Source organism: Lissotriton vulgaris, chromosome 12 (assembly GCF_964263255.1).
Source record: "Lissotriton vulgaris chromosome 12, aLisVul1.2, whole genome shotgun sequence".
Taxonomy (NCBI): domain Eukaryota; kingdom Metazoa; phylum Chordata; class Amphibia; order Caudata; family Salamandridae; genus Lissotriton; species Lissotriton vulgaris.
In genome coordinates, this window is record NC_141700.1 from 26,596,981 (window position 1) to 26,624,117 (window position 27,137).

General features: G+C 48.4%; 1 protein-coding gene and 1 long non-coding RNA gene across 11 annotated transcripts in view; one reads left to right on the plus strand and one right to left on the minus strand.

The window, feature by feature from the left end:
- The window catches only part of USHBP1 (USH1 protein network component harmonin binding protein 1), a 198,277-nt gene that overhangs the window by 151,630 nt on the left and 19,510 nt on the right, over positions 1 to 27,137 (minus strand). The window lies entirely within an intron of this gene.
- Positions 19,899 to 21,585, plus strand: LOC147673109 (uncharacterized). The gene is made up of 5 exons (XR_015302499.1): positions 19,899 to 19,982; positions 20,072 to 20,165; positions 20,417 to 20,542; positions 20,637 to 20,724; positions 21,373 to 21,585. It is a non-coding gene; the product is annotated as an uncharacterized LOC147673109 (long non-coding RNA).

Genomic DNA, 27,137 nt, shown 5'->3' on the forward strand with positions numbered 1-27,137 from the left:
CAGCTGCATAGGTCTCAAAAGACGTCGGGAATCCTCGTAGACGGACCAGGAGCCTGGAAGAAAGATGCTGGCAGTCGACCAGTGAAGAGAGTTCGAAGTGATCCAAGCCTGGATCTTGAAGAAGGATGATACCTGAAAGCAGAGAGGACCAAGTTTGTGACTACTAGCCAGTAGTCAGGTGGCACCAGGAGGGCACCGGATGGTAGTCACCTCGACTAGGTGTGTGGGCGACGCTGGGCTCTGCAGATCTCACGGACCAGGAGGCGTTGTCGGCGACCAGGATGGAGGAGCGAGCTGTCCCACGATGGATGAAGCTGTCGGCGTCGCTGGACCCAGGATTGGGCAACAAAGCCTTGGCAAATTCAAGCCCACGCAGTGGACCTAAAATGGCGTCTTGAGTGGACCAGGAGGGTCCGGGGTGCTCCTCTTTTGGAAGGGAGCAAGGGCCAGTCTGGAGCAACCAGACCAGCAGCAGTGATGTCGTCGGGCGTCGTTAAGAAGGCCACAAGCCAGCGGGCTAGTAGCCAAACAACGCGGTGAGCAGCAAAAAGCAGAAGGGCCCCACGCAGATCGTGGAGATGCTGGAGGGCTGATCTTCGGTGCTGGAGCTGCTCAGGGTCGGGGCTTCTCGGACCCCAAAGCACTCACCAGTGGATTACTCGGCGGGCTTGCTGTAAAGAAGTCGTGCAGTCTTGAAGATGGCCGGTCCCTCGAGGTCTCATCGCACTCACGGTTCTCAGCTTTGCTGTAGAGATGAGTAGAGGTCAGAGGTGCCAGGGAAGCCGGTTCTCGTCGAGCTGGGCAGTCGGATTCCGGAGGAAGGACTTGCAGCAGACCGCAGTGTTCTTAAGATGGTGCCTGCGGATGCAGGGTGACTACTCCTTAGTCACAAGGGAGAATCTTGAAGAAGAAATCTTGAAGTCCTTTCGCAGAAAGTCGTGTCTTGATTCCAAAGATGATCTAATTTGAACAGGGGGCCCGCTCCTATCTTTATACTAAGAAAAGGGGCTGACCCGGTGACTAGCTCCTGCCTATGGGTGGGACTAGGAGGGGGGTGGTTACACCCCTCTCCCATGCCGGACTTCCCCCAGGCCAGGGGCTGGTGTGCCCCTGGAACTAGTTCTGACCGGCCTATGCGTAGTGAGCACCGGGGTGCCACTCAGCAGTCACCTTCCTGTAAAGCCCTGCCTACCCAGGATACACAAAACCCTGTCTGGGATGGTGCTAGCACCGCCCCGGAGAGGAAACCCTTTGTCCAGGCTCTCCTCGCTGGAAGGACTCCCAGCAGCAGGAGGTCAGACTCGTGTCTGTGGTGGCAGCATCCATTTTGTGGAGCTGAGGCTTCGTTTAACTTTAACCGGGGTTCACAGTTACATACATGTCGTGTCCCTCTAGAAGGGTGGAATGCTAACCCCGTCGCCAGAATTGGCGAGGGGTTAGTATTCCAATTCGTATGACACCTTACTCGACATGTTTTGATAAAGCAATACCAAAGATAGCATTTAACCGCGAGGATTATAATGCACTTAAGAGTATATGGTATGCGTTATCATGGAACAGCTATTAGGACTTGGTTCCGCAAGCTGCAAACGGGCTCAGCTCATGCCAGAGCACCATTTCACACGATTCCAAGCACTCTGCCTTCAGGATTGTCAAGGCCTGCCATAGGAGTGACTGATAGGAATCTGTGTGTCCATTTTTAGGGTTAGATATAGGTATACTATATCTACAGCAAAGGGTGATTACACGACTTTGCCCCAGCTGTCATGCAGCCAGTTGTGTCAGATGTAGGAGGCCAGCCAGGGGTGGCATAATACATGCTTCAGCCCCTGGTAGGCCCTGGGTACACCTATGCCCTGAGTTACAGGGTCTGATAAGGTGGCCCAGTACCAATTGGTAAATGCACCTAGGGTACATGTCGTAATTTAGAGAGAGAACAGCCAGGCTGTGGGTCTGATTGGCAGGCCCACAGCCAGAGAAAGTCGTAAACCAGTGAAACAAAAGCAAAAAATCTGGGTGATCATAGGATTGCAGACCCTACTCTCCTACAGATATGACCCCTACTGTAAGTCCCAGTACTCTGGGCAAATACAGGCAAATGCCTTTATTCAATAGAAAAATGGCTCAGGCCTACAGGGACACATGTGCCAGTGTCACTATGGTGACACCAGCCTTTGGGGACTCTGATCAGATCATACTAGGTTCAGACTATCTAGTGACCAATGCTAGCAACGTCACTACCAACCACAGTATGGCAGTTGTTAACTTCTCCTGGGGAGGGGTAATTGGCCTCAAAAGGGTTGTAGTTAGTTCAGACCTCCGGGTAGAATGTCTTTTGGGCAATGATTTGGAATCCTCCTTATGGTCAGAAGTGGAGTATAGGACTCATGTGGAAATATTAGGTTTGTCAGCATGTGTCCTTGCTGTGACCAGGTCACAGGCCAGAAAATGCCCAGCTGAACAAGTGCTGGATCCTGGAACAATGGACCAGACACTACCCAAGAGGAAGAGCAGTAGGGTAAGGCAGTGCCTTCCCCCCTGCCTCAGGTTGAGGATCAGCCCTCTCAGGAGGCTGACCCAAAGACCCCAGAAGGAACTGTCCTAGAAGAGCTTGAACCTGAACAGGTTGAGTTTCTTGGGACAGGGGGACCTTCCAGGGCAGACTTGAGGCAGGCACAGTTAGACTGTTCCACCCTTGAACCCCTCAGACAGCAAGCTGCTGCTGAGGCTGCAGGGAATGCTACAGGTACCCACAAGGTGTACTGGGATGAAGGACTCCTATACTCTGAGGCAAGAGACCCCATGCCTGGTGCTACCAGGAGGCTGGTCATCCCCTTGTCTCTTAGAGGTTTCCTTCTTACCTTAGCCCATGAGATTCCCTTTGCAGGTCACTTAGGCCAGAACAAGACTTGGGACAGGCTTGTACCTCACTTTCACTGGCCACACATGTCTGAGGACACAAAAGAGTTTTGTCGCTCATGTGTCACCTGTCAAGCCAGTGGCAAATCAGGTGGCACAACAAAGGCCCCCCCTTATACCACTACCTGTGGTGGGGTGCCCTTTGAAAGAGTGGGGATTGACATTGTTGGACCAATGGACCCCCCAGCAGCATCTGGGCACAGACTTATACTGGTGGAAGTGGATCATGCCTTCCCACCTGCCTCAGGTCGAGGATCAGCCCTCTCAGGAGGCTGACCCAAAGACCCCAGAAGGAAGTGTCCTAGAAGAGCTTGAACCTGAACAGGTTGAGTTTCTTGGGGCAGGGGGGCCTGCCAGGGCAGACTTGAGGCAGGCACAGTTAGACTGTTCCTCCCTTGAACCCCTCAGACAGCAAGCTGCTGCTGAGGCTGCAGGGAATGCTACAGGTACCCACAAGGTGTACTGGGATGAAGGACTCCTATACTCTGAGGCAAGAGACCCCAAGCCTGGTGCTACCAGGAGGCTGGTCATCCCCTTGTCTCTTAGAGGTTTCCTTCTTACCTTAGCCCATGAGATTCCCTTTGCCGGTCACTTAGGCCAGAACAAGTCTTGGGACAGGCTTGTCCCTCACTTTCACTGGCCACACATGTCTGAGGACACAAAAGAGTTTTGTCGCTCATGTGTCACCTGTCAAGCCAGTGGCAAATCAGGTGGCACAACAAAGGCCCCCCTTATACCACTACCTGTGTTGGGAGTGCCCTTTGAAGGAGTGGGGATTGACATTGTTGGACCAATGGACCCCCCCAACAGCATCTGAGCACAGATTTATACTGGTGGTAGTGGATCATGCCACCAGGTATCCAGAAGCTATTCCCCTTAGGACCACTACAGCTCCTGTTGTGGCCAGGGCCCTACTTGGAGTTTTCTCCAGAGTGGGGTTTCCTAAGGAGGTTGTCTCTGACACAGGTGCAAACTTCATGTCAGGATACTTGACTGCAATGTGGAAGGAGTGTGGTGTAAATTACAAATTTACCACACCCTATCGCCCATAGTGCAATGGGCTTGTGGAGAGATTCAACAAGACCCTAAAAGGGATGATAAAAGGGTTACCCGAAAAGCTTGGGCGAAGATGGGACATCCTTTTACCCTGCCTCCTGTTTGCTTACAGAGAGGTCCCACAGAAGGGGGTTGGCTACAGGCCTTTTGAGCTTCTGTTTGGGCATCCTGTAAGAGGACCCCTATGTCTTGTGAAGGAAGGATGGGAGTTACCTCTCAAAAAGCCTAAACTTGACATAGTGGACTATGTACTTGGTCTCCGCTCCAGGATGGCAGAGTCCACGGAGAAGGCAACTAAAATCCTTGAGGCCAGCCAAGAACTTCAAAAAGCTTGGCATGACCAAAAGGCTGTCCTAACTGTTTACCAGCCAGGACAGAAGGTGTGGGTATTGGAGCCAGTGGCCCCAGCAGCTCTCCAAGACAAATGGTCTGGACCCCACACCATCATTGAGCAGAAGGGAGACGTCATCTACCTGGTAGACCTTGGAACTCGAAGGAGCCCCCAAAGGGTGCTTCATGTTAACAGGCTCAAGGCATATGTTGACAGGGCGGACATGGGCTTGCTCATGGCCACAGATGAGGGACAGGAGGAAGAGAGTGACCCTCTCCCAGACCTGCTCACTCAGAACCCTGATGATGGGTCAGTAGATGGTGTAGTCTTTTCTGACAGCCTCTCTGAACATCAACAGAAGGATTGCAAACAGGTACTTCAATCCTTCAGACATATGTTCTCTCTGACCCCCAGTCAGACAAACTGGTGCACAAATGAGGTGGACACTGGTGACAGTCTGCCTATAAAGAGTAAAATCTACAGGCAACCTGACCACGTCAGGGACTGCATAAAGAAAGAAGTACAAAAGATGTTGGAATTGGGAGTCATTGAACCCTCAGAGAGCCCTTGGGCTAGTCCTGTAGTTCTAGTGCCAAAGCATTACACCCAGGATGGTAAGAGAGAGATGAGGTTTTGCGTAGACTACAGGGGTCTCAATGCTGTTACTAAAACAGATTCCCATCAAATACCTAAGGCAGTTGAACTCATAGATAAATTGGCTTCTGACAAATTCTTGAGTACATTTGACCTGACAGCTGGTTATTGGCAAATCAGTTTAGCTGAGGAGGCCAAGGCCAAAACAGCATTTTCTACCCCAGGAGATCATTGCCAATTTGTGGTGATGCCCTTTGGTTTGAAAAATGCACCTGCAACTTTTCAAAGGTTGGTGAACCAAGTTCTCACTGGGTTGGATGACCTTTGTGCAGCATATCTAAATGTATTGCTGCCTTCAGCTCCACCTGGGAGGATCACCTGATCCACCTGAGGAAAGTTTTGGAGGCCCTGCAGAAGGCAATCCTCACTATCAAGGCCACCAAGTGCCAGATAGGGCAGAGTCAGGTTGTGTACCTGGGCCACCTTGTAGGTGGAGGCCATGTTCAACCATTGGAGAGCAAGATACAGGCCACAAAGGACTAGGCTCCTCCAACCACCCAGACACAGGTCAGAGCTTTCTTGGGCCTGTCTGGTTACTAAAGGAAATGTGTCAGAAATTATGGGGCCATTATGACCCCACTTAATGACCTGACAAGCAGGAAAATTCCAAAGAATGTTCAGTGGACAGTTAGCTGTCAAAAGGCATTCGATGACTTGAAGCAGGCCATGTGTACTGCACATATTCTCAAGAGTCCAGACTACTCCAAAACCTTCATTGTCTAAACAGATGCTTTTGAGGTGGGTGTGGGAGCTGTTCTATCTCAGCTGAATAATGATGGTCATGACCAGCCCATTGTTTTTATAAGTAGAAGGGTGACCCCTACAGAGAAACGTTGGTCAGCTATTGAGAGGGAGGCCTTTGCTGTGGTTTGGGCCCTGAAGAAGTTGAGGCCATACTTGTTTGGAACTCACTTCAAGATTCAGACAGACCATAAGCCCCTTTTGTGGCTAAATCAAATGAAGGGTGAAAACCCCAAACTTCTTAGGTGGTCCATTTCCCTAAAGGGGATGGACTTTACAGTGGAACACAGACCTGGTACTGACCATGGCAAGGCAGATGGGCTCTCGGGGTATTTCCACTTGGAACAGGAAGACTCACCTGGTCAAGGTTAGTTTAATGTCCCTAAGTTTAGGGGGAGGGGGGTTATGTAGGAGAGTAGGGTCTGCAATCCTATGGTCACCCCAGATTTTTGCTTTTTTCTTCACTGGTTTATGACTTTCCCTGGCTGTGGGCCTGCTAATCACACCCTCAGCCTAGCTGTTCTCTCTCTAAATTGACATACATGTACTTTAGGTGCATTTACCAATTGGTAATGGGTCACTCTTGTAAGTCCTTGTACAGTGTACCATAGGTACCCAGGGTATAAGTGTACCCAAGGCCTACCAGGGGCTGCAGCATGTATTATGCCACCCCTGGCTGACCATCTAAACAGACACAACTGGCTGGTAACACAGCTGGGGCAAGGTGGTGTAATCACCGGTGCACAGACATAATATCGACTCCAAAATATCGACTGGACATAATATTGAGTTTTAAATATCGACTGGACAAAATATCGACAGGACAGAATATAGATGACCAAAATATCGTTTTTAAGGTAAGTGATATAATATCGATTGTTAAAAATATAGAAAGTTAAAATATCGAAGTATATAATATAGATAGTAAAAAATATCGATTTTTTAATAATATATAATTTTTTATAGTGTATGTTTATGGTATAATATGTGTGAAAAGTGTGTATTTATGTTATAATTAATTTTTATTAATGAATTTTGTTTTTATTATTATTGCGTAATTTAATTCTGTAGCGGGTTGTGGGTTTATAGGGGAATAGGGTGGGAAGTATTTTAATTATAATTAATTAAATATTTAAATTTATTTATTGATAGTAAATTTAAATTAATTGTTAATTAATTTATAATAGTTAATTAATTACATTTTAATTGGTAATTAATTTTAATTAATTGATTAATTGGTAATTATGTAAATTTTTATAATTTATTTTTGTAGCGGGTTGTGAGTTTATAGGGGAATCGGGTGGGAATTGATTAAATTATAATTAATTAATTCATTACTTTTATTTATATTTATTTAATTTCAAATAATTGTTAAATACTTTTTCATTATTAAATAATTAATTGTAAATATTATTATTAATTAGTATTAATAGGTGATCAATTGAAATAATTATTGTTAATTAGTCATTTTAATATATTAATTATTATATTGTATACAAATTTTATTTATTTTTAATTAATTATTAATAGATATTCATTTATACATTTTTTAATTATTTATGAAGTATTTACTTTCCCTAATGTTGTATTCTCTGGAGTGGGAATAGTAATTTTAACCCCTACGCTATCCAACGTTTTCCCTACTGTTGCACCCACTGGAGTGGGAATAGTAATTTAACCCCTACGCTATCCAACACTTTCCCTACTGTTGCACCCACTGGAGTGGGAATAGTAATTTTAACCCCTACGCTATCCAACGCTTTCCCTCCTGTTGCACTCTTTGGAGTGGGAATAGTAATTTTAACCCCTACGCTATCCAACGCTTTCCCTACTGTTGCACCCACTGGAGTGGGAATAGTAATTTTTACCCCTACGCTATCCAACGCTTTCCCTACTGTTGCACTCTTTGGAGTGGGAATTGGAATTTTAACCTCTACGCTATCCAACGCTTTCCCTACTGTTGCACCCACTGGAGTGGAAATAGTAATTTTAACCCCTACGCTATCCAACGCTTTCCCTACTGTTGCACCCACTGGAGTGGGAATAGTAATTTTTACCCCTACGCTATCCAACGCTTTCCCTACTGTCGCTCACTTTGGAGTGGGAATAGTAATTTTAACCCCTACGCTATCCAACGCTTTCCCTACTGTTGCACCCACTGGAGTGGGAATAGTAATTTTTACCCCTACGCTATCCAACGCTTTCCCTACTGTTGCACTCTTTGGAGTGGGAATTGGAATTTTAACCTCTACGCTATCCAACGCTTTCCCTACTGTTGCACCCACTGGAGTGGAAATAGTAATTTTAACCCCTACGCTATCCAACGCTTTCCCTACTGTTGCACCCACTGGAGTGGGAATAGTAATTTTTACCCCTACGCTATCCAACGCTTTCCCTACTGTCGCTCACTTTGGAGTGGGAATAGTAATTTTAACCCCTACGCTATCCAACGCTTTCCCTACTGTTGCACCCACTGGAGTGGGAATAGTAATTTAAACCCTTACGCTATCCAACCCTTTCCCTACTGTTGCACTCACTGGAGTGGGAATAGTAATTTTAACCCCTACGCTATCCAACGGTTTCCCTACTGTTGCACCCACTGGAGTGGGAATAGTAATTTTAACCCCTACGCTATCCAATGCTTTCCCTACGCTTGCACTCTTTGGAGTGGGAATAGTATTTTTTACACTTCTGCTATTGTACGGTAATATAATAGTATCTTATTTAATTATAGTATGTTAATATATATATATGTTTTAACAAATATGATTGTAAAAATTTATTTTTATTAATTTCATATATTATTTAATTATTATAAGTTAATTTAAGTATTTGTAAGTATATTTTAGTAATTAAATTTTAATATTAATTTAATTTAACACTGTTTTTAATAAAGTCGATTTTTTTAAAAACTATATTTTTGTAAACGATATTTTGTACTCGATATTTTTGTACTTACCTGTTTGTAGATACAAACTCGATATTCTGTCTGTCGATATTTTGTCAACGATATTTTTGCAAGTCTATATTTTGTCCTTCGATATTATTTCAGTGATCCGTAATCACCCTTTGCTGTAGATATAGTATACCTATATCTAACCCTAAAATGGACACATATACTCCTATAAGTCACTCCTATGGCAGGCCTTATCAATCCTGAAGGCAGAGTGCTTGGAATTATGTGAGATGGTGCTCTAGCATGAGCTGAGCCTGTCTGCTGCTTTCGGAACCATGTCCTTATAGCTGTTCCATGATAACGCTATACCATATACTCTTAAGTGCATTATAATCCTCGCGGTTATTGCTAACTTTGGCATAGCGTTATCAAAACATGTCGAGTAAGGTGTCATATGAAGTGGAATACTACCACCTCGCCAGTTCTGGCGACGGGGGTAGCATTCCACCCTTTTAGAGGGACACGTTATGTATGTAACTGTAACCCCGGTTAAAGTTAACCCGAGCCTCAGCATCACAAAATGGATGCTGCTGCCACAGACACAAGTCTGACCTCCTGCTGCTGGGAGTCCTTCCAGCAACGGAGGCCTGGACAAAGGGTTTCCTGCCTGGGGAGGTGCCAGCACCACACCAGACAGGACTTTGTATATCCAGATAGGCAGGGCTGAAAGGAATGAGACATGCCTGGGGCACACAAGGTGTACCTGTGCATACTCCGGTTCAAACCAGTTGCTGGGGCACTCCAGCCCCAGCTCTGGCACGAAACCGGACAAAGGATAAGGGGTCTAACCACCCCCCTTCCTGGTCCCACCCATGGGAGGGACCTCGTCACAGTACAGCCCCCTTTAGCAGAATAAAGGTAGGAGCTGGTCCCATTCCAAATTAGATTATCCTGAATTGAAACTTAACAAGAAGAAACTCTGGACTTCGACGTTATGCTCCACAGAAGACTGAAGAAATCTCTCTTGTGGCCAAGGAGTGACCACCCTGCACAAGCAGGCACCATCAAGCGTCCTAGCGGTTAACTTTTTCGTCCTTCCTGCCAGAACCAGACCTCAGAGCTCAACGAGACCCGGACTCCCAGACCTCTCCGACCTCTAGCCACATCTGCATCACAGCTGAGACCCGTGGGTGTGATGAGACACGTGGGACCGGCCATCTTCGAAGAACTGCACTTCGCTTCCAGCACGACCTCTGAGGCACCCTCGAGAAAGTACTTTGGGGATTGAGAAGCCCCAGCCCCGAGCAGCTCCTGCACCGAAGACCAGCCCTCCAGCATCCACGAGATCTGTGTGGGGCCCTTCTGCTTGATTACTGCTCGACGCGTTGTCTGGTCACTTGCCGGCTGGCTAGTGGCCTCCTAGACGACGAACCTTGAAATCTACACAGCTGGTCTGGTTGCTCCAGACTGGCACTTGCTTCCTTCCAAAAGAGAAGCCCCCCGGACCCTCTTGATCCGCACCAGACACCATCTTTACTCACCGCGTGGGTTGCCTTTGCCAAGGCCTGTTGACACCGATCCTGGAACAGACACCGCCGACAGCGAGAGCCTGCGTGGGACAGCTCGTGCCTCCATCCTGGTCGTCAAAGACACCTCCTGGTTCACGTGGCTGCAGAGTCAAGCGTCCACTCTTCACCTGATTGCGACAACATCATCAGGTTCCTTCCTGGTTCCACTCCGGTCACTGGCTAGTGACTTTGAACATTGTACCCTCTGCTTTCAGGTCTCCATCTTCTTCGATCCGCCCTTGGATCATTCCGGACATCTTCCTGCTGGTCGCCTGCAGCATCTTTCTCCAAGGCTCCATTGACTTCAACGCGGAAACCCGACACACTTTCACACCTATGCACCCGCAGCCCGTGGGTGAGGTAACAAGAGCATTTCGGTGCTCATAGGTAGATTGACTCTCCTAGTGTCCAGGTATCCTGTAGTTTTAGTCTCAACCAGACGGAACTGTCTTTACTTACCTATTTCGTAATTTGTTCATGCCCATTGACTTTGCATTGAAACCCGCGTGTGTGTTCTAACACTGCACATGCTTCCCGTGGGCCTCCTGCTCCTTACCTAAGGTTAGGGTAGTGAAGCCCCAGCGATTCTACAGCCTCTGGGCATCTTCATTTCTTCCATCATTCTACTTATACCATTTACTTAGTATATGGTTTGCCGTGCCCCTAGGGCACCATTGTAATTTGTGCGACTTACTGTATTTTTCTTAAGAGTTTTGTTATGTGCTTAGCCCTCTGATCTCATAAAGAGTTCAGAGGTGTTTGTTGGTAATAAATATATTGTTTATTTTTATAACAACCTGTGTGGTGTCCTTTCATCTGGTATTCAAGGGGTTATATGTGGTAAAACAGCTGGCTTCACATGCCAAAAGAGTTTAGCCTAGACTGCTTTGTCCATGCTACCATTAGGATAGCTGGTCTATAAGGTTGACTTACAACCAATCACCATAAGGGTTGCTTGAACTGATACAAGGTGATCACTAGAACTAGTGAGCATCATATATCAGGCCAACTTCTCACAGGGGCTGTCGCCTGATTGGCTGCAGTTTGGTCTATACAAAATGACTAAGATTGTCATGAGTGGGGAAGTTTTTGCTCCTGTAGCTTAGGGCTACTTTACTTCCTGGTTGGTTATTACCAAGGTTTTTTTGTGGTTATTATATCCATATTATTGCTTTTTTTACGTACTGTGGGACTCCCACTCCGACGACGGGGAATGATTCAGGCATGTGAATCTATGAAAGACACGCTAATCCTGGAGAAGTGTCCTACCACACCAGAAGAGCAGGCTCAGCCACTAAACACAATTGTTAGTTTTTGCACCATAGTCCAAACAGTTCTCAGATCATTGATAAGACTGGAGCATCACCATGGTATGCCACCACAACCTAACAGTCTAAATTACATCTAACAGCCATCAACACACATAGTCATCAGCGAACGTAGGCGAGACCCACGATCCAGAGATGGATTCCCATCAAAATCTTGGAAGTGATCGTTTTATCATATGGTCATCCCAAGGTGAGAGTAGGTCATCTCTAGGGTATCGAGACTCAACCAGCACTCACCAAGTAGGACGGGGTGTTTGCCCACGATCACAAGTAGACCATACATATGATCACTCGGTGGGAACGTGCAGTGCAAAGTGAAGTGATTACATGGAAGTGATATTTGCAGATATTTGTTTAAACTGCATATTCTTGCGCTGTTCCGGTTTTTAACTCGAAAGAGACCAACATATATTAAAGTTTGTTTGATGTTGGTTCTCTATTCCTTTTTAATCACTTCCATGTAATCACTTTACTTTGCACTGCACGTTCCCACGTCGCGTGACTCGGCCGAGGGTTCAGGTGGCTCCACCGGAGCCGCAGGCGTCGCATCCGGTCCCATACCCTTCAGTCTCTGGACTGCGTGAGATGCCGGAGGAGATTCGTGATTTCCTCGTGGCCATGTGGACTCACTTCCCTCCGTTGAGGCCTGCCGGCACACCTTCGGGCCCCGCAGACCCAACTGGAGGTCCGAGCGAGCCGGAGGCTTCGGCCCCAGCGCCGTTGTCGACTTCGGTCCCGACGCCGCAGGCCCCCGTGGGATTCAGGCCTGGATCCGGGCCGACGCCAGTTGACCTCACGACTCCGCCGCTGGTGCTGACCCCTATGGTGTCACTCCCGGCGCTGTCTTCGGAAGACGCCGCCCATGGTTTCAGCCCCGTTCCGGGTCCCGCATCGGAGCAGCGCCACTCGGCCCCAATCTCTGGCGTCGGTGGGTGAGCAATTCATCTATGACCTGGCTCCATCATTTCTTCCTGTTTATCAGGACACGGATGAAGGGGAGGACTGGGAGGGGTCTGAGGACCTTCTGGCACGGCAGTGCCAGCTGAGTCAGGACTGGGCAGACGAGCTGGGGGGTGCCAGTGGTCTTGACACATCGCCCGACACTGGCTTCATTTCTCCTCCCTCCGTGGCCACGGAGGAGGGTGCTACATATGGTGTGGTGTTGCGCAGGGCAGCCAAAGCCTTGGCTCTTGAGCTCCCTGCGGCGGACGTAAGGACTAATCTCCTCATGAGGTGCTTCAGCTGCCAGTAATCTCTTCAGAGCCTCTGCTGCCATTCAATGAGGCCCTCACAGACGCTCTGATGGGCACTTGGTCCAAGCCCTCCACAATGCCCCATGTGGATCGGAACGTGGATCGACGCCACTGCCCGGCTCCGGGCGACCCCTGCTTTCTGTCCGTACACCCTACCCCTGAGAGTCTGGTGATCCAGGCCTCTATGTCCCAGACCGCATTCCCGTCTGCTCCTCCAGATCGGGAATCCAAAAGCTTGATCAGTTTGGGAAGAAACTGTTCTCCTCAGTGAGCCTGGGATTGCGGCCCATCAACACTGCATGCCTTTTGGGCGTTACACCCACTCTTTGTGGGATCCGGTTGTGGACATGCTGCCCCAGTGTCCACAGAAGGCCCAGGCACGGCTCGCCTAGGCTCTTGCTGAGGGGCGGGACGCAGCACATTATTCCATCCGATGTGGACTTGATACCATGGACTCGTGGGCAGAGCAATTTAAACAATGGTGACGATCCGTCGCCACGCCTGGCTGAGGTCCGCTAATTTTTCAGGGAATGTCCAGAACACACTCATGGACATGCCCTTAGATGGCTGTCGCCTTTTTGACGACAAAGCAGACAGTGCGCTTGAGCGTTTCAAGGACTCCAGGGCTAGGGCGAAGTCCTTGGGCCTGTCGGGCCAGCGCAGCAGACTTCTGCTTTTCGCCCCTTTCGTGGCCAAGGAAGGGGCGCCCCCAAACTTTCGTCCAGCCACAGGCCGCAGAACCAACCTGAACGCGGTCGCGGACGTGGTAACTGCCGTGGCGGTGCAGTGGGACAGAGGCCCGGTCAGTCCACATCCACTCCCGCAGCATCTGCCTCAAAGCCTTCCTAGTCTGAGCTTTCAGGCCCATTCAACGCCAGCGGGGGGCAGGGTTTGCAATCACTGGCGCTCCAGCACGTCGGCCAGGTGGGTGCTGTAAATCGTCCCAGGGGGCTACTCCCTCCCCTTCGAGGCGACCCCTACAGCCATGCCACCGCAGTACCACCGCATGTCGGGGGATCACTTGCAGCTTCTGCAGGAGGAAGCTATGGCCCGCTTGGCAAAGGGGCTATCAAGCGCATCCCTGGGCCAGAAGTAGGATGTGGTTGCTACTCCCACTACTTTCTGGTTCCCAGAAGAGCAAAGGGGGCCTGTGCCCTATCTTGGACCTGCGGAGCGTCAAGGGCTCCTCCACAAGGAGAAGTTCAAGATGCTGACTTTAGCTCAGGTCCTGGCTGCCCTAGACCCTGGAGACTGGATGGCAGCGTTGGACTTGCTGGACGTATATTTCCACATCCCTGTCCATCCGGCCCACCGGCGCTACCTGCGGTTCACGGTAGGCCACGAGCACTTTCAGTTTACCATGCTCCCCTTCGGCCTCACCAGTGCCCCTCGGGTGTTCACGAAAGTGATGGCGGTGGTCGCCGCTCACCTGCGCATATTAGGGGTGTGAGAAGTTGGCCTGATAAATGATGTTCACTAATTCTAGTGACCACCTTGTATCAGTCCAAACAACCCTTATGGTGATTGGTTGTAAGTCAACCTTATAGACCAGCTATCCTAGTGGTAGTGTGGACAAAGCAGTCTTAGGCTAAACTCTTTTGGCATGTGAAGCCAGCTGTATTACCATATGTAACCCCCTTGAACACCAAGTGAAAGGACACCACACAGGATATATATTCAAAATATATATGTATTTATTACTACAAATAGTCCCCTGAACTCTTTATGAGCACAGAAGCAAACACGTTAAAACAATACAATTGATAAGTATATGAAAGTTGCACAAATATGGATAGGCCCGGGTGGTCCCTAAAACCATATACTAAAGAAGTGGTATAAATACCACGAGTCGAAAGGAAGTAAGGCCTAGGGCCTTGGGAATCGCTGGGGCTATGCTGTACTAACGCCAGTTAGGAACTAGGAGGCCCACGGGATCTGGTTTGCTGTGCGCAAAGTTAGAAGCAGTTTACATTGAAGTCAATGGATGCGTAAAAGTGAAAAAGGTGAAGGTAGGAAGTCTTCTGGTTAGTCTAGAACTTAACCCTTTGGAATCTGGACACTATGAGTGTTAAACTACTCGGGGGCACCGGAGTGCCAGCGTTGCCTCACCCACAGGAAGCGGGTGCAGTGGAGCCAAAGTGTGTCGGGATTCTGCAGGAGCTCAGATGGAGCCTTGGAGTGTTGATGCTGCAGGCGACATGATGTGAATAGTTCAGATGGATCAAAGGGTGGATCTGAAGAGGTCAAGACCTGAAAGCAGAGGGGACAATGTTCACAGTCACTAGCCAGTGACCGGCGTGGAACCAGGAAGGAACCAGGCGTTGTTGGGTGCCAACAGGTGATGTCGTGAAGCTTGTCTCTTCAGCAGCGTGGACTAGGCGACGATGACGACGACCAGGAGTCACTCACGAGCTGTCCCACGTAGGCTCTAGTTGATGGCGGAGTCGGCTTCTCGATCGGAGCAAACAGGCCTTGGCTAAAGCAAGTCATGCAGGAAACAGAGAAGGCTTCTCACTCTAACCAGCAAGGTCAGATGGGTTGCTGCTTTTGGGAGCAGCAAGGGCCAGTCTGGAGCAACCAGACCAGCGTTGGAAAGTTGTTGTTTGGTCGCCAAAATGGCCACTAGCCAACGGACTAGTAACCGGATAGGCGCGTCGACTGGAACAAAGCAGAAGGGCCCCACGCAGATCTAGTGAGAGTTGGAGGGCTGGTCCTTAGAGAAAATGTAGCTCGGTGGTGGGGCTTCTCAAGACCCCAAGCACAGCGACGAGGGTGCCTCAGGTGCTGCGCAGTCAGCTTCTCGTGGACTTTTCAAGAGGTCCGGTCCCACGTCTCAGGTCGCCTCCACTCGTCTCAGCTTTGCAGGGACTGTGGATCGGGCTGTTAGATGTCTGGGAGTCTGGTTCTGGTCAGGCTCTGGGCTCCGGCGGGAGGCGGCGGCAAAGCAGTCGTTGATTGCTGGATGGTGCCTGTGTTCACAGGGTGGCCACTCCTTGGCCACAAGGGAGATTCTTCAGTCTTCTGAGCAGCAGAACGTCGAAGGTCCAGAGTTTCTTCTTGTGTAGTCGAATTTCAGGGTAATCTGCTGTATTAGAACTCAGCTCCTACTTTTAAACCAATTCTAGGGGCTGGACTACCTACTAGATCCCTCCTATGGGTGGGACCAGGAAGGGGGGTGATTACACCCCCTTTTCTTTGTCCAGTTTCGCGCCAGAGCTGGGGCTGGAGTGCCCCAGCTCCGTTTTGAACTGGCCTATGCACGGGGACACCTTGTATGCCCCGGGCATGTCTGATTCTATTCAGCCCTACCTAACCAGATACACTTAATCCTGTCTGGGGTGGTGCTAGCACCTCCCAAGGCAGGAAACCCTTTGTCCAAGCCTCCCTCGCTGGAAGGACTCCCAGCAGAAGGAGGTCAGACTTGTGTCTGTCGTGGCAGCATCCATTTTGTGATGCTGAGGCTCTGTTTAACTTTAACCGGGGTTCAGGTTCTGTACATGTCGTGTCCCTCTAGAAGGGTGGAATGCTACCCCCGTCGCCAGCATTGGCGAGGGGGTAGTATTCCAATTCGCATGACACCTTACTCGACATGTTTTGATAATGTCAAACCAGAGTTAGCATTTAACCGCGAGGTTCATAATGCACTTATGAGTATATGGTATGACGCTATCAGGAAACAGCTAAAGGACATGGTTCCGAAAGCTGCAGACAGGCTCAGCTCATGCTAGAGCACCATCTCACACATAACCAAGCACTCTGCCTCCAGGATTGATAAGGCCTGCCATAGGAGTGACTTATAGGTTACTGTGTGTCCTTGTATGTGTTAGATATAGAGATACTATACCTAAAGCAAAGGGTGATTACACCACCTTGCCCCAGCTGAGTGATCAGCCAGTTGTGTCAAATAGTAAGGCCAGGCCAGGGGTGGCACAATACGTGCTGCAGCCCCTGGTAGGCCTTGGATGCACCTATGCCCTGGGTACCTAGGGTACACTGTACAGGGGCTCACAAGGTGATCCAGGTTCCAATTGGTATGTACCTAGAGTACATGGTGTCCATTTTAACAGAGAGAGCAGAGGGCCTGGGGTCCTGAATAGCAGGGTCCCAGGCCAACTAAGTAGAAAACCAGCTAAACACTAGGCAAAAAGTTGGGGGTAACCATAGTCAGATGTCCACCTTCCTACAAGGGGTTCCAGTCTTCCCCTATCTCAACAACTGGTTGTTGAAGGCGGGCTCGTCCCAGACAGTCGTCTCCCACCTCCAGACTACGGCCGATCTCCTGCACTCGCTGGGGTTCTCCATCAACGTGCCGAAGTCACACCTGTGCCCCTCTCAGAAGCTCCTCTTCATAGGAGCGGTTCTGGGCTCGGCGCAGTTTCGGGTGTATCCTCCCGAGTAGCGGGTTCTGGATATTCAGGCTCTGATTCTGATCTTTCGGCCTTCATCCCGAGTCTCGGTCAGGATGACGCGCGGCTCCTGGGGCTTATGGCCTCTTGCATCCTGCTTTTACATCACGCCAGGTGGGACCTGAAGTTCCAGTGGGCACAGCATCAGGGCAACTTGCCCAACCACGTTCTGATCTCGAAGGGCACTGCAAGGCAGTTGGAGTGGTGGCTCACGGACCGCGATTGGGTCAGCGGCAGATCCCACTCCCTACCCCAACCAGAGCACACAGTGGTGATAGATGCGTCCCTCCTGGGATGGGGGGCCACATGGGAGAGGCGGAGATCAGAGGCCTCTGGTCTGCTTCGGAGTCCCGGCTCCATATCAACCTTCTGGAGCTGCGGGCGATCCGACTTGCACTGAAAGCATTCCTTCCCTCTGTCCGGGAAAGTGTAGTGCAGGTGTTCACGGACAATACCACCACCATGTGGTACTGCAACAAACAGGGCGGACCCTTTATCAGGAGGCTCTGCGCCTCTGGGCATGGCTGGAACAACCAGGGCGTCACCCTGGTGGTTCAACACCTGGCAGGTTCCCTGAACGCCAGGGCAGACAAACTCAGCCGCCAGTGCATGATGGATCACGAATGGCGTCTGAACTCGGACATGGCGCAAGGTCTCTTTCAGCAGTGAGGAGAGACTTGGTTAGATCTATTCACCACCGAAGAGAACACGCAGTCATCAGTTCTGCGCGTTGGAATTTCCAAGGTGGCACTCGCTCGGAGACACTTTTTGTCACAAGTGGAGTTGCGGTCTGTTGTACGCCTTTCCGCCTATACCACTTCTGCCCAGAGTGCAGAATATCAGGCGCGACTGGGCTCATGTCATCCTTGTGGCTCCAGACTCGGTACGAAGATAGTGGTATCCCGAGCTACTCAGTATGTCAGACGATCCCCCGATTCGTCTGCCTCTTCAGGAGGACTTTCTGTTGCAGCAACAGGGGACGGTCCTCCACCCGAACCCGTCCAGTCTCCACCTACATGTGTGGAGATTGAGCGGCGACAGTTGAGGTCATTTGACTTGCCTCCTGAAGTCTGTGATGGGATTCTGGCAGCAAGGCGTCGCTCCACAAAAACGGTATACGCCTGCAGGTGGAACAAATTTGTGACATGGTGCACATCAAAGGCTGTGGATCCTCTTTCTGCCCCTCTTTCATAGGTTCTCCTCTTTCTTCTTTATCTTGCCCAACAGGGCACTGCTCTGGGCATTATCAAAGGCTATCTCTGTGCCATTTCAGCCTTCTTAAGGATCCTGATCAGCCTTCTCTTTTCAAGTCCCCTGTTGTAAATATATTCTTGAAAGGCATCCCACACATCAATCAATCAATCAATCAGAGCACATGTAGAGCGCGCTACTTACCCGTGAGGGTCTCAAGGCGCTGAGGGGAGGGGGGGTGCTGAGACTGCTCGAAGAGCCAGGTCTTGAGGAGTCTTCTGAAGGCGAGTAGGTCTTTGGTCTGCCGTATGTGGGTGGGGAGGGTGTTCCAGGTCTTGGCGGCGAGGTAGGAGAAGGATCTGCCACCAGAGGTCATTCGTTGGATGCGGGGGACAGCGGCAAGGGCGAGGCTGGCGGAGCGGAGCTGGCGGGTGGGGGTGTAGAAGCTGAGTCTGCTGTTAAGGTAGGCTGGTCCGGAGTTGTGGAGTGCTTTGTGTGTGTGGGTGAGGAGCTTGAAGGTGATCCTCTTGTCGACGGGGAGCCAGTGTAGGTCTCTCAGGTGGGGGGTGATGTGGCTGCGGCGGGGGGCGTTGACGATCAGTTGGGGGGAGGCATTTTGGATGCGTTGTAGTCGTCGTAGGTGTTTGGCTGGGATTCCTGCATAGAGTGCGTTGCCGTAGTCCAGTCTGCTGCTGACGAGGGCCTGTGTCACCGTTCTTCTTGTTTCGGTCGGGATCCACTTGTAGGTCCTGCCGAGCATGCAGAGGGTGTTGTAGCAGGAGGAGGATTTATGAATTGAAATAAATAAATACTACAAGAATATAGGTAGGGGTATACTTAAGAAATGAATTATAAAAATACACAGGCGTCATTCAAGAAAAACCGGCACATTCAGTCAATACAGAACCATGTCCCTTTAAGAAACGGATACTCGCACTATGGGCCAATGATCCGTCCTGGTATATAAGCCAATAAAAAACTGTAAAACAATTTCTTTTTTAAATTACCGAATACCGCTGAAACGCCGCTGTGCGCGGTCCGTCTTGAACAGTACAATACAGGTGAGTGCTGATATTACGGTGCGCTGCAACCTAATGCTACATAGCTGTAAACTATGGACAAAAGGTAACGCTAGTGTTACTCTGTTGTCTTCCAGACTACAGGAACCGCCCAATCGTTACAACTGCCCGCAGGTATCACTGAAGCAGCTCTTTCCAACGCGTAAGTCAATCCCGGTAAACAAGAGCTATATCGAGTCAAAATGCAGCTCTAAACCAAAATGCGCGTTATCTTAAAGTAAAGTAAAGGCAGTAAATTAATGCTAGCTATGCTCTGCTGTTATAGAGTGAAAGTACCGTTAAACAAGCGCCATATGTAGATATAATGCAGTTTTAAACCCATATGCACGTAAGCTTAAAATAAGAGAAGGAAGGCAATGTTAGCGATACTCTGCTGTTACAGAATGCAAGTACCGCTTATCCGCCGAGAATAACTGAAAACATCAATCGAAGCAGTGTGCTGACTGAATGGTAATGCTAGCGATACTCTATCGTTACAGATTGCAAGTACCGCTTATCCGCCGAAAATAATTGAAAATATCAAGTGAGACACTGCGCGACCTGCAACCTATTGGAAATAGGTAAATTAGAAAGCTAACTTATTTCGAATTAAGAGGCAATACATCCTTCAGCGCCCAGCCAATATGTACTGTTTATATATTTTCTATAGATGGGTGACTGTAAATAACCAAACTGCCAGAAGATATATCCAAAACACGGCTCATAAACGGATGACAGCTAGGAATTATCTAGAAAAACTTATGGTAAGAAATATAACAACTAGTAACGTGTGCTTAATATAGCAATAAAGCAATGTGCTTGTTAAATAGATAAACACCTCTATGTTTCCAATAAAAGGGACTACATAGAATTTAACAAATACGAACAGGATGTTGACAGAATAAAATAAGGATTCTCCTTTTAGGATTACAAAACCTCATTGTGTATTCGAATTATTCACCATGAAAGATATCACTATTGGTTAAGTAATAAGATCCTTTTTATCCATCCTCAGTGGCATTTGTTCATCCTTACTATATTGTTCCTGCGCTGCGATATGGAGTAGCCAACTATAACTAGTAGACTATCCGAAATATTCACCAGAAAACCCTGCCAAAATAAAATGTCAGATTAAAATCAGGTAAGCATACAGACAATGTTGAGGGTTTCATTTTATTTCATTTTTTGGCTGGGAGATGTACGCTAATCAAAGGCAAACCATTCTTATTATACAGACACTACGTTCATCAATATTTAAACTGACTTGGATGGCACATTGACCTTAACCTTGGGCGCATCAATCCGGTTTTTTGTTTATAATAGGTAAGCTTCTCCTAATAAAGTTAGATAAGAATGCTAAAACCAAGATAATTAGAGAATATATCTAGAAATAGAGGACAGGCATGTTGAAATCCTACTAGCATAGAGGTGCTATGTACCGCCAAGCATCACCCAAATGACGCATAAATGGCACTATCTATGTGGCACTGTCTATATGGCATTAATAAGAGTAGTCTAGAACAACTAGTGGTTAAAATCTTGATGAATACTTTCATCAATAGGCTGAACAGGGACCATTCACCTACACTCTGTGTAACTTTCTATCTAAAATAGGCCATATATCTGTCCTCTCTGTACATCTGTTTCTTTTGTCTATCGGTCTTTAGTTCATAATAGTTAGGGTTGGAATTATACATACAATGTTGTTATAAGAATGAAATGAACTGTATGTTTTTCTTAACAAAATAATAACAAAACGTATCGAACAATTATCCAATGACTGTATAAGGCAAATATTTTGTATGATATGTAACTAAATGGCAGCACCATCAAAGTGTAAAAATGTTTAAAGTGGCATTATCAACTTTGAATATGACCAACATTTAGCGCATGATAGAAAACTATTGCACTAGTTGACATGTACATAGCAAAACATTAATGTAAAATTATCTTTTTTTAAATCTTTTACAGTAGGATGGTACAGTCCTGAGGAAGGCACATAAGTGTCGAAACGCGTTGACAAATAACAGGAAACCATCTGACCTTTTATACTAATGAATTACTGACTTGATTGAAAATTTGCATATGTCAAAATGCTATCAACCATTTTTTATCTTTTGTGTATGAATATGTATCAGTTTTTATGAAATATGTTATTAAATTTGTATTTTCTTATGTACATGCGATAGTGTATTATCTTTTTTAATATGTATTGAGTGACTTTTCTTGTGCCAGTTGGTCCATGCATTTGCCTGGGTAATCTATTTACACTTGCTCTTTGCCCTGACCCAGGAAATCTATCCGTATCAGGGGGTCCTTGTTTGCTCTCCAAAATTGTAGCAGGAGGAGGAGACGGCGTTGACCTGCTTAGCCATGGAAAGGGAGGAGTTGAGGATGAATCCTAGGTTGCGTGCATGGTCGGTGGGTGTTGGTGCTGTTCCCAGTGTGGTCGGCCACCAGGAGTCGTCCCAGGCTGAGGGGGTGGGTCCGAGGATGAGTACCTCCGTCTTGTCCGAGTTCAGCTTCAGACGGTTTTTCCTCATCCAGTCGGCGACGGCCTTCATTCCCTCGTGGAGGTTGGTTTTGGCGTTGTGTGGGTCCTTGGTGAGGGAGAGGATGAGCTGGGTGTCGTCGGCGTAGGAGATGATGTTGAGGTCGTGATGCGGGCCACTTGTGCCAGGGGGGCCATGTAGATGTTGAACAGCGTCGGGCTGAGGGATGGGCCCTGGGGGACGCCGCAGATGATGTCGTGGCTTCTGATTGGAAGGGTGGGAGGCAGACGCTCTGGGTTCTACCGGAAAGGAAGGACGTGGTCCAGTCAAGGGCCTTCTCCTGGATTCCGGCTTCTCTGAGGCTTGTCTTTAGAGTGCGATGGCAGACCGTGTTGAAGGCGGCCAACAGGTCCATCAGGATGAGGGCTGATGTTTCGCCGTTGTCTAGTGTCGCCTGATGTCGTCTGTGGCGGCAATGAGGGCTGTCTCGGTGCTGTGGTTTCGTCTGAATCCAGACTGGGACGGATGTTATTGTCTTCCAGGTGGCGGGTCAATTGCCTGTTGACGATTTTCTCGATGACCTTTTCCGGGAACGGGAGCAGGGAGATGGGCCAGAAGTTCTTGAGGTCCTTGGGTCCGCCATGGGCTTCTTGAGGAGGGAGTTGATTTAGGCGTGCTTCCAGCTTTCCGGGAATGTCGTTGTTTCGTAGGAGATGTTGATGACCTTCCGTAGTTGGGGTGCGATGGCTGCATCTGCTTTGTTGAATACGTGGTGTGGGCATGGGTCTGACGGAGGTCCTGAGTGGACGGTGTTCATGACCTTGCGTGTCTCGTCGTCGTTGACGTTGGACCAGGAGGTCAGGTGGATGGCCCTGGTGGTGTTCACAGGGGAGGTGGAGTCTGTCGTAGTCGGGCGGTTGTGATGTTGAAACTGTTGTGGATGTCAGTGATCTTGCGGTGGAAGAAGATGGCTAGTGAGTCGCACAGTTCTTGTGAGGGCGGGATGTCATTGGGGTTGGGGTTGGAGAGTTCCTTTACGATGCTGAAGAGTTCTTTGCTGTCTTGTGCGTTGTTGTCTAAGCGGTCTTTGAAGGAGGATCTCTTGGCTAATCTGATGAGGTGGTGGTGTCTGCGGGTGGCGTCCTTGTGGGCTGCGTGGTTGTCCGGTGGGTGTTCGTGGAGCCATTTTTTTCTCCAGTTTCTGGCATGCAGGTTTGGAGGTCTGGAGCTCGCCGGTGAACCAGGTAGCTGTCTTGCTGGCGTGGCTGTTGGAGGGTTTCTTGAGCGAGGCGAGGGTGTTGGCGCAGTCGTCGATCCACTGACTGAGGTTACGGGCTGCGTGTCTGGGTTGGTGGGGTCGGTGGGAGGGTTCTGGGCGAGGGTGGTGATCAACCGGTCTTCGGTGACTTTGCTCCAGCAGTAGCGAGGCAGCTTTTGGGTGCTGTGGTATGTGGTTGGTTATGCAGCGGTGATCGGTCCAATGGAGTTCGGTGGTGTGGTCGAAGGCAACGTGGGTGGAGAAGACGGTGTATAGCGTGTGGCCGGCGGAGTGGATGGGTGTAGTGACAAGTTGTTTGAGGCCGGGTTTGGCGAGGTTGTTGATCAGGGTGGCGGAGTTGGCGTTGTTGTTGTTCTCAAGGTGGAAGTTCAGGTCCCCGAGGAGGATGTAGTCAGTGGAGGCAAGTGCGTGGGTGCTGACGAGGTCGGCGATGGAGTCGCTGAACTGAGCCCGGGGTCCAGGGGGTCTGTAGATGAGTGTTCTTCTGAGGGTGGTGTTGGGGTCGGTGTGGATCCGGAAGTGCAGGTGTTCGGCGGTGTTGAGGGTGTCGTCTGCGTGGGTGGCGACCTTGAGAGTGGACTTGTGGACGATGGCTATTCCTCCTCTGATTCCGTTGGCGCGATCCCTGCAGGTGATCTTGTAGCTGCCCGGGATGGCTATGGCGATGTCCGGCGCCGAGGAGTCGTTCCACCAGGTCTCGGTCAGGAAGGCCACGTCCGGGGAAGAGGTGTCGAGCAGATCCCAGAGCTCGACGGCGAGTTTTCGTGCGGAGCGGGTGTTGAGGAGTATGCAGCGGAGGTGGTTGGGTCCAGTCCTTGGAGGTTTGGTGGTTCTGTTGCAGGTGAAGCTGCAGGTGCGGCAGGAGAAGGGTCCGTGGGTACGTTTCGGGGCTGCCTGGAAGCAGGTGTGGTTTCGGCCAGTGTTGAGTGCGTGGAGGCTGCTGGCGTCGTAGTGGAGTCTGGTGTTGTGGCGTTCGCGTGGTCCAGGGGTTCTGGCGCTGGGCGCGGTCCAGGCGTGGACGGCCGCAGATGGGCTTGCCTTAGGCGTGCTTTCGGAGCGCCAGCGGCACGGCCGCGCAACTGCCACCATTTAAAGGGGAGCTGGGAGGGAGGAGCAGCTGGGAGGCGGGTGGCAGGGGCAGGGGCAAGCGAATAGGTGCGGGGGCAGGCGGCAGGGGCGGGAAGTGAGCATTACGCACAGGGGGGCGAGGAAAGATAGCGCCCAGGGATGGGCAGCAAGAGACCAGGGATGCAGGCACAGGCAAGAGTGCAGGTGGAGCTGCAGGGGGGGCGACCTACCTGGAAGGTCAAGGGTCACTGTTTTTGTGAAGAATAAAGGAACAGGAAGGGGTGTTAAATGCCAACCATTAACCTTTCGCCTGCTGCAATTAACTATTAGTGAGATGCAAACATACCTTCATCCTGCACGCAACTGTTGGAAAGAGATCGATGGAGAGCAAAACAATGAAACGCTACCTGGAGTCAGCCATAATTCTTGATGCTTCAATCGATTTGCTGCCCTCAACCTCTCTCTTTTTTATTTATTTTTATTTTTATTGCCACAGTTGGGTCATTTGACAAATAATACATTCACAGCATCAAAATATAAATATCCACAATCTTCTTTTACAAAATTATTTGAAACGGACGGGTAGGACAAGATTACCAAATTCAAATGCAGAATACATAAATCCATAAACTATTCCTCTAAGTACTCTTTAAGTGCCCCCCAAATCATTATACCTAATCGTTTTTTCCTAACACCCTTTAAAGCTTACAGATTCCGTTCTAATTCATATGCATTTAACAATTTCCTTCTCCAAAATTCAAACATCGGTGCTTCAGGTTGTAGCCATTCCGTGGCTATACAGAACCGGGCTATGGTCATAGCCACAAATAAAAAGTTCTTAAATTTACATAAATTTACATAAATTCACATTTTCATTGACATATTGCCCCCCCCCCTATTAACATAAGTACGGGGGATATTTTAATCGGATAATGAATGACTAAAGATCTAAACGTTTCTATACTGGAGATGAAAGACGATAGTTTAGGACAGTTGTAAAAGACATGAACAATATCTGCATCTTCTCCTCCACACCGAAAACACTTTCCATCATACATAGGCCCCCATGTTGCCATTAGTTTGGGAGTATAATATAATCTAAATATAGTCTTATATACCTGAGCTTTCAGATTGGCTGACAAACAAATATCCTTAGCCATCAAAATAGTATCTACAATATTTAGGTCGGATTCCTCCAACTGATTCTGCCAGTATGCATTATATTTGTTCAAATCATCAGGTTTATATTCCATCAGCGACCGATATATCATACCAATCCTTTTTTTAATTGAATTGCCTCTAATAATTTATTAGGAGTGGATTTGGTTAATTTCTTTAAACAAAAATCTCTGACTTGAAGATATTTAAAAAAAGAAAAATGAGGTAACTGATATTTACTACCCATATTTTGAAAAAGATCTGAATATTCCGTCTGCCTCATATAGATCTCCAATTCTGACCACCCCTTTCTTGCTCCATTCCTTCGCTACATTGTCCCAGAATATCGATGGAAGTATTTTCTCCACTGAAAGAGGAGTGTGGTACGAGATTCTCTCAAGCTTCATGATCCTCGCGACCTTTCTCCAAACTTTATACGCATACTCAACCACCTTAAAACGGGTGTGCTTGTAGTAATTCCCCTCCAACTCTTTTAACAAACATCCCTTTGCATGCTCTCCCAATAATAGGTAGAATATCGACAGGGCTCTGCAGGGTCCTCAATGTGTTCTCCAGTCAGCAAGATTCTCATTCTTTGTAAAAAACAGACATAATAATAAAACACGAAATCCGGAATCCCACGCCCACCTCTCTCTATTGGCAAAGTCAACCATTTCATTGCTCGCCTAGTTTTTCCAGGTGCCCAAAAAAGCTTTATACATAAAGTTTGCAATTTATAAATATGATTTAAGGGTATCTCTAAGGGAATACTGCGATATAAATATAATATCTTGGCTAATACATTCATCTTAATGATGTTACCTCTCCCATTTATAGACAATTGGAGTCTCCTCCATCTATCTAAGGATTGCTTAAGTTGTTGGATTATTTTACCCCAATTAACGTCCACTATCTCTTGTGTATGAGATTTGATTGTGATTCCTAAATGTCACTTCAGAGGTAACCCTATAATCGTTAAATTGAACGCTATCTGTACAGAGCACCTGCGTTTTTGCGGCATTTAACTTATAGCCGGAGCTATTTCCAAAATCAGTGGCCAAGCGTTCAATCTCTGTCATTGCCTGCCCAGGATCAGTGGTAATGATGGCTATGTCATCCGCATACGCAAATACTGAGTGAGGTATGCTTGAAACAATAAATGGTTTTATATGTGGTGACTCTAGCAATTTAGTTAAGAATTGATTAATAAATAACGCAAAGAGAAGTGGAGAGCAGGGACACCCCTGGCGTGTACCTCTTGTAATAACTATCCTTTACGACTTTCGGCCCATAACCACAACTCTCGCGTTAGGTCAGCGATACAATACCTTAATAGCTCTCAGGAAGTTTTTACGAAATCCCATTCTGTTCATTACTACCCACAGATATGCCCACTCTACGCGAACGAACGCTTTCTCAGCGTCGAGTAATAACAACGCCAAGTCTCTTCTCTCGGTTTCTGCTATGTCTATCAAGGTGATCACCTTATTAACATGTGCCACAGTTCCTCTATTTGGGATAAACCCATGCTGAATCAGTGATACTAAAGGTGTTATAACCTTAGACATGCGGTTTGCAAGCATCTTCGAATAAATCTTGCTATCGCAATTTAGTAAAGATATGGGCCGATATGAGACGGGCTGCTCTCGGGGTTTCCCTTTTTTAGCAAAAACAACAATTGAAGCATTATCCCATGACTGTGGAGCTCTCCCCAATTGTGCCATTCTGAAAGTCTCCAA